This window comes from Aotus nancymaae, unplaced genomic scaffold (genome assembly GCF_030222135.1).
Source record: "Aotus nancymaae isolate 86718 unplaced genomic scaffold, 86718_ANA_hifiasm-v0.15.2.pri h1tg000016l, whole genome shotgun sequence".
Classification (NCBI taxonomy): Eukaryota; Metazoa; Chordata; class Mammalia; order Primates; family Aotidae; genus Aotus; species Aotus nancymaae.
In genome coordinates, this window is record NW_026988428.1 from 49,487,728 (window position 1) to 49,502,694 (window position 14,967).

The following is a 14,967-nucleotide window of genomic DNA, read 5'->3' on the forward strand; positions in this document are numbered from 1 at the left end:
TGTGGACAAGCATAGAGTTGTGAAGAATTTGAGTCACCTGATGCACACTTTCTCAGCTGAATGAAACAAGGCCATACTTGACCTTCTTTTTATCTCTCATACTCTAAACAGCTGTTCTTTTTGTGGTCTGTCTAGTGCCATGTTTTTTTGCATGTTTGTACTTTTTCTTGGTGATTTTTCTGTTAAAAATAGTTCCCAAATGTTTTGCTGAAGTGTCTAGTGTTCCTAAGTGCAAGAAAGCTGTGCTTTCCCTTTTGGAGAAAATAAGTGTACATTCAATCAAGTTATAGTGCTGTTGCTGTGAATGCAATGTTAATGAATTAATTATATATATGAAATAGTGTTCTAAACAGAAACACACATAGAGCAAGGTTAGGTGTCGATTGGTTGATGAAAATGTAACTGATTTGAGGCTCACAGGAACCTAACCTTGTGTTTCTCTTAAGAGCAGTGGTTCAGTGTTCAGTAACTCAGTGTTCACAGTGACTCTGTAGGATGTTCCTACTGCAAATAATGAAAATCACATTGCCAAGTGCAGTGGCTCACACCTATAATCCCAGCATGTTGGGAGTTTGTGAGGCCAGCCTGAAAAACATAGAGAGACTCTGTCTCTACAAAAATAATAATAAAAAAAAATATTAGCTGGGTATGGTGGTGCATGCCTGTGGTCTCAGCTACTTGGGAGGGTGACATGGGAAGATCGCCTAAGCCCAGGAGGTCAAGGCTCAAGTAAGCCATGTTCATGCCACTACACAGCCTGGGTGACAGAGTGAGACTATGTATGACGAAAGAGAGAGAGAGAGAGAGAAAGAAAGTCAACTGTATGTTTAAAAATCTAAGTTGTGGGTGGGTATCTGAATGTATTTTTTTAAATGGTTTACAAAAAACACAACACTTCTTTTGTATGTGTAAAAATACATCATAATTTTAAAGCATTTAAAAAAATAAAAGGCCATTGGTGCCAAAGCTTAGTGTATGACATAGAGACTGATGGGGCAGGCAGACAGGCAGGTGTCTGATCATGAAGAGGCAGTAGGCAAAAGGAATACATTTGAATTTTACTCAGAACTGGAATACTCATGTTGGCAAAAGATTTTATAAGATTACTCATTCCCTTCTCTCTCCCATCTTCATCCTGTTTGCTGTAACTTTCTCACCCAACTACCAAGGGACCCAAATATTTGAATTTACATTTCTAGATACCTCATTTTCACAATGAGTCTGACTCTATTTTTGATATTTGACTGTTGACAACTTTTAAGCCTCACCCCTCCCTCTTTCCCCTGTCCTACAACCCAGCAAGCTGACAAGAAATTCTGGGTACTCTCTCCTTTGGCACTGGTGAGAGATTCAAACCACATTAAGTCCTTTGCCTGCACAGGAACACTCACCCCAGACCCACCACGTAAACACTGTAAAAGCCCCAAATCCATCTCCTTTCCTTGTCTTTTAAGCCATCTGAGATTCCATTGGTGTTTCCGTTTGGCTTCTTCCAGAAAAGCCTCAATCATGTAAGTATCAAAACTTTTCATGCCCTCTTGGTGTATGTGTGGCATCATCAAACTCTACATCCAAACCAAATTATGGGTGGGGGTTCAGTTGTATTTTTGCAGAAGTACTATTACACTTTTAATACAGAAAGACTATTCCAGGATTATGAAGGAACTGGCATGATCTAGGGTCTTGGGGAAAATAAACATTGCAAGATTAATAAAACTAAGTATGCATTTTTGAAAAACCAAAGCAAAATAATGAATTTGGTGACTGATCTGCAAAAAAGACTCATTTGGCCAGGCACAGTGGCTCATGCCTGTAATCCCAGCACTTTGGGAGGCCAAGGTGAGCAGATCACTTGTTCAGGAGTTCAAAACCAGCCTGACCAACATGGTGAAACCCCGTTTCCATTAAAAATACAAAAATTAGCCAGGTGTGGGGACACACACCTGTATTCCCAGCTACTAGGGAGGCTGAGGTACAACAATCACTTGAACCCGGGAGGCAGAGGTTTCAGTGAGCCAAAATTGTGCTACTGCGCTTCAGCCTGGGCAACAGAGTGAGACTCTGTCCCTTTCCCCACCCTCCAAAAAGAGTTATTTGGTTTTGGGTCTTGTTGTAAATGCACCACACTTTAACCTAACCACTGCCATATTCTTATGAGAGAGATAAATAGGAATCTTTGTAGATTTATCTAAACTGCTTTTTACTCATCTGGTGCTATTATGTTTCCTATTCATTGCATAGTCCCATCACTGTGGATGAAAAGATAAACACAAGTTCCTGAGGAACTCTCTTACTTTTGTTGCACCTCTTTAGACCACCATGCTCCATAGCTATGTCTCACCTGAAACACAGAGGAATGTAGAGTCCTCCCCATTAATGGCAGAGCCTTAAATTGCTGTATCTGCCACATGACCCTGTCCCTTGCTATTGCCTAAAACATGGTCAGCTAAAGGCCTGCCACTCTGCACTTGAGCTACGAAATTCTTCTCCATCTTTCCTCAAAATGGAAAGTGCAGCCATAACAAGGTACCTATAATTAGAGTAAGCCATCAGCTAAATGTATTATTACAATTTATTGGCAGGATAACAATGGCTGCTATGTTCTGTGCACCTACCATAACAAAAATCATTTCTTCTGTTTTCCTGAGGTAGCCTTCCCCTTCCTGGGCTATAATAACAAGGTATTTCCCCTTCCTGGGGTATAATAGCAAAATAAATGCCAAAAAACATAATTTAATGAGAAAGAAAGACAAATACCAAATATTTAGTATTTACGAAATATTATCCCTTTTGTACTTGCCAAAATTCAAAGGGCCAGAATTTGAACTGGGATACATCTGACTCCAAAGCTTGTCATCTTTATGCCTATGGACTTTACCAGGCACCACTAATCACTGAACGGTCATTATCCACATTCTTTTTTGCTAAAAATAGAATCTGGATTTTGTTCAGCTGTCAGTTTGCCGTGTGCTTCACAGAAATTTGTTCTCTTCCCAGCCCAGAAGTGACTCTTGATGAGGTTAAATCAAATGTGATAGTTCCATCCCTATTCTAGCTACTGACTGAGCAGTGGACATGTGACCCAACCCTGTCAAATAAGATATGTAGAAAGTTTGCTGAGAGACGTCTTGGGACGTTTCTCTTTCCTTAAAGTATAATGACATGAGTCCATTGATTTTTCTTATATTTTTATCTTATTGATTTATTTGTATTTATTTTTGCTTTTTTGTTGCCTCTGAATATGTTTGTAGGGATGTAATGTGCAGAACTTTGGTAGCCACCTTGGGACATTGGGGGAAGTTACACTAAAGGAATACAGTAATATCCTGAGAATAGCAGAATGGAAAAATACAAAGAACCTAGATCCCTAACAAAATTGCTGAAAAGTTTAAACCTTGTACCTCCACTGTTCTCTTCAAATGAGATAATTTGAAACTTTTGGTTTTGGTATTTTGGTTGCGTTTTCTGTTACGTGAGGTCCAAAATGATCTTGCTGACAATTGGTCTATAAAATAAGATTTATCACCTGTATATGTTTTAAAAACCTAGAAATAAATTTTCTTGTAAATCAAGAAACAGTATTTCTGGCTCTTTCATTGGATGTAGAAAGCAGGAAAGAATATCATCCCACACTTAACAACCAATAAGAAAAAATATATAATTACAATTCTCTTTAATCTATCACAGAGCTATGATCACAAGGCAAACATAACTAACTTAAGAAATTTAAAGCAAGACAGATGCCTTCAAGGAGAGTGCCTGCTTGCCTGCAGCAAACACCAGATATCATACAAGCTGATAAGAAAAAATTGACCAAAATTTTTAACAGACTGTTAAAGGTCAAATGGAACAGTATAGGGTATAGAGTTTAGAGTGACAGTATAGAACTGCTGAGAGCCACACACATAGGGGAATTCACATCCACTTGCAGGCTCTTCTCCACAGACGCTGAGTGCTCATGAGAAAAATTAAGGACAGAATGAGATTCCAGAGAAAACATCACTTTGGTACAGACTTGCAGAGGAGAAGAGCAGCCACAGAGGCAAAGGTTTGAAGATACACCCGTATCTTCCTCTCCTCAGGAAAAAAAAAAAAAACAACCCAGGGAAGGGCAGAAATATATCCTAAGCTTAGACCATTAGAGATTCCCTACTGCTGGGCAAATAGAAATATCACAGAGAAAGCCCCACCTCTAAGACCCAAGGACAGAGCATCTATCTGAGACTGAGATTAAACCAGAACAAAGAGTACCTCCATTCCACTGCCAACATCAGGCTAGTAAGCTCAATAAACAAGTAACAGCAACCTTCAATAGCACTGAGAGAGAACTTAACAAGCGATAAGCACAAAGGGAAGACCTAAATCTGAGGAAGAAGCAGACATTGAGAAAAACCCTCTGATAAACTACTCTCCACCTAAGCACAAGGTAACACTAGAAGTTGAAGCCTGTGACTCACTGAGAGTAACCATAACAGGAAGATAGCGTACATCCAGTCTAACTCCCAACTTGACTGAATCAATCCCATACACTAAAAGCCTAGCAAAAAGCCATAAATATTTGCTTCAGTCTTTGCTGTCTACATAAAAATGTCCAGTTTTCAACCATAAATGGCAAGATACACAAAGCAGCACATAAAAAGAATACACCATTAAGAGGCAAAGTAATTAACACAACCACATCAAATTATGAGAGATATTTTGGAACTATCAAACAGTAACTGTAAAATAACTGTAATTAATATGTTAATTACATATTAATTAATATGTCAAAGGAGTTAGTAAAAAAGGTCATTAATTTGCATGATCACAAGAATTTAGTGAAAAAGGTAATTAATTTGCATGATCACAAGGAAAAGGTCAGCGAAAAGATGGAAACTATAAGAAAAATGCTAGAATGAAAAGCATGATAAAAGAGATGAAGAATACTGGAGAATGAGGAAAGCATGATAATGAATAGGCACTATCTAGCTTCATTCCCTCTCACCCTCAAGAAATCCAACCTAGCAATTATCCACAGGCAGGCATACCATTCTGAATACCGGGGGTGAGTGTGGCACATCCTTGGACTGAAGAACCTAGAAAAGTTGCAATCAAATGGTAAGAAGAATAATTCTCTTGAACCACACTGCACATTTCTCAAGCCAGCATAGTGCCACACAGAGATAATTTCCCCAGCCTCACAATTTCTGTAGTAGAAAAACATAAGTTGGAGATGGACAGTCATCTTCCCCACCATTCTTGCACCCTTTGCAGGAGGATTGTTTCTCTTATCCCATAGAGAACATTGGAAGTAATGACAGGACTAGAACACCTGTGGTCAGTTAGAAACAAAAAACAGGAGTGAGGCTCCCAGTGACCAGTGCACAGATCTTGGTGGTTGCTCTGAATTCCAGCCAATGGAGGCACCACACTAGAGAAACTAGCACACAGCATCACACCACAGGAAACACAGACCATGGGTCTTCCAAGCTTGAATCCCTAGTCAGCTTCCCCATATAGCAGGCACTCTTAATTTTTCCCTAGGTCAATGAAATGAAAGTCGTCAATGACCCATGGAGGTAGTAGCTAAACCCACTCAACCTTAGTGGTGGAGAGGTTATCCAATTAAATTCTGAATCTAACCAAGTTCTCATATTAAGTCTTCCCCAGAGTGAGCAGACTGCAGGTGAACAATGACATGTGAAGGGAGCATCTGGCCCTCCCCAACCCTATTAAGAAGAGAGGTGACCCAACTAAGCCCTGGTGTTCTCGTTATGCCTGCCTTTCTCAAGCCAGGAGATAACTGCAGGTCAACAATTACTCACAGAGAAAGCATCTGGTGCCAGCTCCAGAACGATGAGTCCACCAAACCTCAGTGCTCTGCTTAAACCTACCCAGGCCAGGAGACAAGCTCAAGCCCATACATATCTATGAAGCACAGTCTCTGGCCCTGCCCAACCCATGTGGCCAAGCAACAATCCCAGAGACCTCATCCAGCCTTGGAGCCCATCAGACAGCTCTGCCCAACCTCAGATTCAACAATAGTACTGCTCAGCCAGGGAAGACAACTGTAACCCTGGCCAATTAGAGATAATCACAGAGCCCAATCAGCAACTCCACCTGATGGCAGAGTCCAGCCAGTGATCTCACCCAACCATGGAGCACAGCCAGCAATACCATTTGACCTCAGAACACAGAAAGAGACCCAGACCAGCTAAAGAACCTAACACCAATGTCTGCCTGTCTGGTTTTGCTACCACCTGGATTATCCATTATCCCAGACTAAACTAAATAGTAAAAGTCTATCACCACCAGAGAGCAACCTGCAAAGGCTAAAAGAGGTGGCCATCTCCTCAAGTGTACAGGCATTGATGTAAGACACAAGGATGATAAAAAATCAGGGAAATACGACACCATCAAAAGAAACTGATAAAGCTCAAGTACTGGACCCAGAAGAAATGCAGATTTATGAAATGATTGACAAAAAATTCAAAAGACTCCTATTTAAAAAGTTCAGGGAACTACAAGAAAATACTGATAAAAAAGTAAATAAGACTTCTGGTCCTGCTGCCGGGAGCCGGTGTGGCTTTGAGGGGCCACATCTCGCTGCAGCAGCCTGGGCTGGGCATAGTGTTGGGCACTGGGCCCGCCTTGCCTGTCTTGGGGAGCCCAGGGTAAAGGTAGCAGGAATGCTAATGCTAGCAAGCAAACTGAAGTGTGACCATGGTCTCAAAGGGTCCCGGACGGCAGCCACAGCATCTATCTCCACCCGGAGAGTTTCTGTGAGAGAAAAATTACTTGTTACAGAGGTTACAGAACTTGAAGCTAATTCACCTTGTACATGTAAAGTGCATTTTCCTAATCCAAACAAGCTTCATTATTTTCAGCTAATAGTAACCCCAGATGAGGGTTACTACCAGGGTGGAAATTTTCAGTTTGAAACTGAAGTTCCCGATGTGTACAACATGGTGCCATCCAAAGTAAAATGCCTGACCAAGATCTGACACCCCAACATCACAAAGACCAGGGAAATATGTCCGAGTTTACTGAGAGAACATTCGATTGACAGCACTGGCCATTTGGGGATTAAACTCTTTGTTTCCTGATCTTTTTAATTTTGATGATCCACCGAATACTGAAGCTGCAGAACATCATTTGTGGGACAACGAGGACTTCCGGAATAAAGTGGATGACCACATCAAGCGTTACGACAGATGATAAAAGGGGATGACTGCAGGCCCATGGACTGTGTTACAGTTTATCTATAAGGTGAAACAGCAAGAGGTAGCCCCCTCTCCCATCCTCATGCTCCCTCTCAGTCCCCTGGATTGCCCCAGTCCTGTGACCATGTTGTCCTGAAGAAGACCATCTTCATGACTGCTCATTGTAGATGGAGAATTCAACATAAATACGGCAAGAAAACGTGTTTGGGCTTCTGAAGAGTTGTCTACTTACCTTAACATGTTTACTTTTTTGACCTTGTACTGCATAGGCTATTGGTGAAATTATTAAGAAGTTGTAATGAACTCAAAATTGAGGCTGGAGCTTGCTTTCCCTTTTCCCAAACAAAACTGGTTTTCTGCACAAGTGATGTTAATGATGTGTTCAGTGTAACTCACAGATTGGCAATAAGATATCCACTACAAACTGTGATTGGATGCGAAATCTCTTAGCTTCTTTCACGAATGTTGGCCCTGCCTAGATGTTGTGGAGCTTCCCAGAATGCACAGTCATTCACTGTAGAACTCTTATTGAAATGCGTATTTTATTTAATGTAAGCATATTTTGGAACAGAAAAAAAAAGCAAATAAAATTTAGAAAACAATTCATGAAAAAATGAAAAGTTTCACAAATAAATAGAAACAATAAGAAAAAAACATAAATCCTACGGTAAAGAATACAATAATTGAACTGAAAAATTCAACAGAAAGCTTCAACAGCAGACTTGATCAAGCAGAAGAATCAGTGAGCCCAAAGAGGGGATATTTGAAATTATCAAATTCAGCATGTCCATTCTCACCACATCATTTGTTTTTTTATTTTTTCTATTTTTTGTACAAATGGGTCTCACCAGGTTAGCCAGGCTGGTCTCAGACTCCTGGGCTCAAGTGATCCTCCCACCTTGGCCTCCCAAAATGCTGAGATTACAGACATGAATGAGTCACTATGCCTGGTCAATGACTGCTTTTAAAAATAGTACTAGAATTCTTAGCCAGAGCAATTATTCAATAGGAAGAAATAAAAGACATCCCTAAGGGAAAGGAAGAAGTAAAATTGTCTCTATTTGCTGATGACATGATATTATAAATAGAAAACTCTTAAAGACTACAAAAAAACTGTTAGAACTGATAAATAAATTAAGCAAAGTTGCAGAATACAAAATCAACATACAAAAATTAGTAGCATTTCTTTATACTAATAATGAACTATCTGAAAAGAAAAAAATTTTTAAATCATTTATGATAACAATAAAAATGTCAAATGCTTAGGTGTAAATTAATCCAAAGAGGTAAAAGATATGTATAGTAAAAACTGTAAAACACCAATGAAAAAAATTGAAGAAAATATAATATGATAGCCAGTGTTTATGGATTGGAAGAATTAATATTGTAAAACTCTCCTACTACACAAAACATTCTACCAATTTAATGCAATCCCTATCAAAATTCCAATGTCATTTTTCACAGAAGTGGAAAAAAAGCACTCCCTTAAATTTGTATGGAATCACAAAAGACCTCAAATAATCAAAACAATCCTAAGGAAAAAGAACAAAGCTGGAGGCATCACACTCCCTCTTCCAAATATATTATAAAGTTATTATAATCAAAATGACATGGTGCTGGAATAAAAGCAGACACATTGACAAATGAAACAGGATAGAAAACACAGAAATAAACCCACACTTTTAGGATCAACTGATTTTTTACAAAGGTGCCCAGAATACACAACAGGAGATGGATAGTCTCTTCAATAAATGATGTTAAGAAAACTGGATATCCACAAACAGAAAATTAAAGACCCTTATCTTACATCATATAAAATTATCTGAACAGGGATTATAGACTTAAGTATAAGACCCAAAACTGTAAAACCCCTGGAAGAAACATAGCGGGGAAACTCTCCACCGTTGGCCTTGGTGATAATTTTCTTGGACATGACCCTGATGGCACAGGCAATAAAAGCAAAAAATAGATAAATGGAATGACATCAGATTAAAAAGCTTCTGCATAGTAAAGAAAATATTTGCAAACCACACATTTGATAAAGGGTTAATATCCAAAATATATAACCCCTCAAGCAACTCAATAGCAACAAAACTAAGAAGCTGATTTTAAAATGGGCAAAGAGTCCGAAGAGACACTTTTCAAAGAACACATACAAATTGCCAACAAGTATGTTTAAAAATGCGCAGCATCAGTAACGTCAGGGAAATGTAAATGAAAAGCACAGTGAGATATCACTTCACCTCTGTTAGAATGGCTTTTGATACGGTTCAGGTCTGTGTTCCCTCTCAAACCTTATGTGCAGTTGTAATCCCCAATGTTGGAGGCGGGGCCTGGTGGAGGGTGATTGAATCATGGGGGCAGAAGTGAGTCTTACTGTAAGATGTGGTAGTTTAAAAGTGTGTGGCATCTCCCCACTCCCTGTCCCCACCGTGTGAAATGTCTCACTCCCCCTTTGCCTTCTGCCACAATCGGAAGCTTTGTAAGGCCTCCCAAGGAGAAGCCACTATGCTTCCTGTACAGCCTACAGAACTGTGAGCCAATTAAACCTCTTCTCTTTATAAATCATCCAGTCTCAGATGCTTCTTTATAGCAGTGTGAGACTGGACGAATACAGCTTTTATCAAAAATACCAAAGATAACAAGCACTGAAGAGGATGCAAAGAAAAGGGAACTCATGTACATTGTTGGTGGAAATGTCAATTAGTACAGTCATTGTTGAAGACAGTATAAAAGTTCCTGAAGAAACTACAAATGGAACTACAATAAGCTTCAGTAATTCCACTTCTGGGTATATATCCAAAGAAAATGAGATCAGTATGTCACAGAGATATCCGCACTTTCATGTTCATTGCAGCATTATTCAAAATAACTAAGATAAGAAAACAATCTTAGTGTTCATCAATGGATGAAAGAATAAAAGAAATATGGTGTACATACACAATGGAATACTATTCAGCCTTTAAAAAGAAGAAAATTCAGTCATTTTCCACAACATAAATGAATCAGGAAGACATTATGCTAAGTGAAATAAGCTAACTAATACTGCGTGATCTCACTTACATATGGAATCTAATAAACTTGAACTCATAGAAGTAGAGAGTAGAATGATGGTTACCAGAGTCTGGGTCGGGGGATCATGGGAAGGAAGGGAATAGAAAGTCATTGATAAAAGGGTACAAAGTTTCAGACAGATAGGAGGAATAGGTTTTGAGATCTATTACACAGCAGGGTGACTACAGTCAATAATAATATATATTTCAAAATAAAGAGTAAATTTCAAATGCCTCACTATAAAAAAATGATAGGTAGTGAGGTGATGGATCTGTAAATTAGTTTGATTTAATCATGCCACACTGCACACATATATCAAAACATCATGTTGTGCCCCATAAATGCATACAATTATGACTTTTCAATCACAACCAATATTAAATAATTTTACATTATTTTTATAAAGAATGTTTTTGATGGGCTAATCAGAAGATTTGACAGAGCTGAGTAAAGAATTAGTGAACTTGAAGATGATAAACAAAAGGTACTCAAATTGAAACACAAAGCAAAACCAAAGAGTGAAAAAAATTATAATAGAACATCCAAAAACTGTGGGATGATAGTAAGTGGGCTAACTGGTATAATAGGAATACCAGAAAGAGAAGAGAAAGTAAGGCAGAAGAAATATGTGAAGAGATAATAGCCAAAAATTTTCCAAAATTAATAAAAACACTTTTATGGGCTGAATTGTTCCCCACCCCCACACCCGACCCTCACAATGCATATATTGAGATGTAAAAAAGAAACTCCCAGAACCTGAGAAAGGGACTATATTTGGAAATAAGAGCCTTTAAAGAGGTGATTAAGTTGAAATGAGGTCTCAAAGTGGGCCTCACCAATCCAATCTGACTAGTGTACTTACAAGAGGGAATTTGAAATACTATGCAGCCATAAAAAGGAAGGAGATCATGTCCTTTGCAGGGACATGGATGGAGCTGGAAGCCATTATCCTCAGCAACTAACACAGGAACAGAAAACCAAATACCACATGTTCTTGCTCATAAGTGGGAGCTGAATAATCAGAACACATGGACACAGGGAGAGGAACATCACATACTGGGACCTGTTGTGGGGGCAAGGGGGGAGGGAGAGCATCAGGATAAATAGTTAATGCATGTGGGGCTTAATACCTAGGCGATGGGTTGATAGGTGCAGCAAACCACCATGGCACACATTTAGCTATGTAAGAAACCTGCACATCCTATACATGTATCCTGGAACTGAAAAGAAAAGAAGAGGAAATTTGAACACACAGAGCAATACCAGAGGGGTGTGTGCACATAGAAAAGACCATCTGCAAACAAAGAAGAGAGGCCTCAGGAGAAATCAGACCTGCCGACATCTTGGTCTTGGACTTGGTAGCCTCCATAACGCTAAGAAAATATATCTATTTTGTTTAAGTCACTCCGTCTGCTATTTTGCAATGGTAGCCCTAGTAAACTATTAGAGATGCCACCCCACACATCCAAGAAACTCAGAGAACATTTAGCAGAATTAACCCATCAAGTAATTAAACAAACAAGTCACAGACACATCATATTCAAACTGCAGTGTTTATCTAATGAAAACAAAAGGACGAAAGTCAGCCAGATACAGTGGCTCGCACCTGTAATCCCAGTGCTTTGGGAGACCGAGGTGGGAAGATCACTTGAGGCCAGGAGTTCAAGACCAGCCTGGACAATATAGCAAGACTGTGTCTCTACAAAAAATAAAAATCAGCCAGGCATGGTGGTGCATGCCTAGCAAACTTGGGAGGTTAAAGGGACAAGATTGCTTGAGCTCAGGAGTTCAAGTTTACAGTGAACTATGATTATGCCACTGCATTCCAACCTGCATCACAGAGTGGGACCCTGTCTCAGAAAGAAGAAGAGAAAGACAAAGACAAAGAAGGAAGAGGAGGAGAAGAAAGTAGATATGAAGGTAGCACTCATTATATACAGAGTAAAAAGTAACTACAACAGATTTCTCATCAGAAATACAAGCCACTAGACAATGAAGTGACATCTTAAAAGTGCTAAAAGGAAAAAACACTCTTCAAACGAAAGGAATATGAAACCAGAAAAAACCTGGATATATACAAAGAAATGAATGCTGGAAAAGGTATGTATGAAGGTAAATATAATATTAATTTTTTTATATTTTAATTGGTCTAAAAGATAATTGGCTGCCTAAGCAGAAATAGTAGCAATGTACTATTTATAGCATATGTAAACATATACAGAAAAAGGCAAGCAAAGAGAGAACATACTGTATTTTTTTAAATATGCTTTTATAGAATACTCCATCCAACAGCTGAGGAATGCACATTCTTTTCAAGTACGCCTGTAATATTCACCAAGGTAAACCATATTTCGGACCATTTAACAAACCTTAAGAAATATAAAACAATGACAAGCACACAAACCATGATTTTGGACCACAACAAAATTAAAATAGAACTCAATAACAGAAAGATGTCTAGAAAGTATCCAAATATTTGAAAATTAAGCAACACATTTCTAAATGACTCATAGATCAAAAAAGGATGTCATAAAGAGATTTGGAAAATATTCTGAATTGAATAAAAAATAAAAACACAGACAAAATTTGTAAGATGTGGTCAAAGCAATGCTTTGGGGAAAATTTATAGAACTGAAATGCTTATATTAGAAGAGAAGAAATATTTCAAATCAATTAAGTAAGCTTTGGCCTTAAGAAACTTGAGAAAGAGCAAAGTAAAACCAAAGGAAGAAAATCATAAAGATCAGAGCAGAAATCAATGAAACTGATAGCAGAACAATTATGGAAAATATGTTAATAAAATTAATAAACTGAGAAAAAGAGAAGACACAAATTACAAATATCAGAAATAGAATATCACTATGTAACCTACAATTATTTAGAGAATAATAGAAAAACAACTGTGTATACATATATTTGACAACTCAGAATGAAATGGACACATTTACACATTTCTTGAGACACAAGCTCCCTAAGTTCCTTCAAGAAGAAATAGATTAGTCTTACATCTTTTTAAAAAATTCATTTTTAATTAAAAACCTTCCAACAAAGAAAAATCCAGGCCCAGATTACTTCACAGTTCTATCATTTTCTACATTTGCTTCAGTTTTGATTCTCCATTCTGGATTTGATAGTTACTAGATTTTTGTCTTTTCAAGACAGGGTCTCGCTCCATCACCCAAGCTGGAGTGCAGTGGTGTGATCATGGCTCACTGTAGTCTCAACCTCCTGGGCTCAAGCAATTCTCCCACCTCAGCCACCTGAGTAGCTGGGACTACAGGCATATACAACCATGCCCAGCTAATTTTTGATTTTTTTGTAGAGACGAGGTTTCACTCTGTTGTCCAGGCTGGTCTCAAACTCCTAAGCTCAAACAATTATCCTGACTCAGCTTCCCAAAGCACTGAGATTACAGGTGTAAGCCACTGCACCTGGCTAATTATTTGATCTTTGTGTGTGAATATTGTTTACATAATTATTTTTTAGATATTGAGTTCATAGAAATTTAGTTTAAAATGTTATTACTATACTATCTTAAATTCATGATCATTTTTCAATTGACTTTATAAGCACCATTAAAGCTATCCCCACAACTCCATGAAAAGGGAAGGCAAATGTAATCATGGGGCACAGAAGTTAAACAACTTTTCTAGCCTCATGCTAAATTGATCAATTCAAATCAGTCCAACTATAAGTCAAGAGCCTTGAGCCTTGTCTGCCTGTGCTCCTGTGATTGGACTAACTAGGTCTGGTTACTGTGCAAGGCCAAAAATACACAACCGAAAACTGCCAAGCTAAGGGAGAAATCAAGAATTGGAGTAAGATTACCATGCCAGAGCTAGACATACAAAAATGAAGATCTGAGACAAAGCAGACACAGTCAGCAGGAAGCAAGAACGACTAAGAGCTTTGCAAGTCTGAATTAGGCTTTCAAGCCATGGTAGGACAAACCAGAGGTCAAGGGGGAGGCCCAGGGGAAATTCAACCCTTCAGGGTTTCTGCTGAAATAGGATGGGGTCACGGAGGCCAATTGGCAGCTTAGAGAAGAGAGCCTGAGGCTGAATATCTGGTTCTACCTGGGGTGTGTGTCTTATACCCTTTTTGATCCAGTTCACAGATTAACTTTTGCATGCTCAATTCACTCACCCTGCTCCCCTGCAACATCCAGAACTGATCAGTCAACTCAGCTGAACAGTGGATTTTGTAAAATAAAAAAAGCCAAGATAGTTGATTGAAAGGACAATGCCAGCAATTCATCAGATGTTTTGGTATCCTTCAGACAGAGCTTATTCATAATCATTCTTGCTTAGTGTTTTAAAGTGTGGTCTTATATTTTTTAAAAATGTGGAGTAGTAACAGAAAGAACAAGTTTTGAAGTCAAAATGACTTAAATAAAAATCACTGCTATTTTGGGGCACATGACTTTAGACAATTAAAAATCTCTAAATCTCAATCTCCCCATATGTAACATGGGATCAACAATGTCTACCTCTTGTGAAAAATAAAATGATATTTGCAAAGTACCTAATAAATAGAAAGCACTCGATAAAAAATAATAATGATTATTTTATATGTTCTATTTAAATTGAAACTTGGACATTCCATAAATAGTCCATCTAGTTTATTCAACAAATATTTATTGAGCACCTACTATGTGCCACAAATACTCTTACAGGTACATGGGATTCAACAAGAAAACCCAGTCTCTGTC

At 38.4% G+C, this 14,967-nt stretch overlaps 1 pseudogene; it reads left to right on the plus strand.

Moving 5' to 3' along the window:
* Positions 1–6,668: 6,668 nt before the first annotated feature.
* On the plus strand, positions 6,669–7,197 carry LOC105711970 (NEDD8-conjugating enzyme UBE2F-like; annotated as a pseudogene).
* Positions 7,198–14,967: the final 7,770 nt, after the last annotated feature.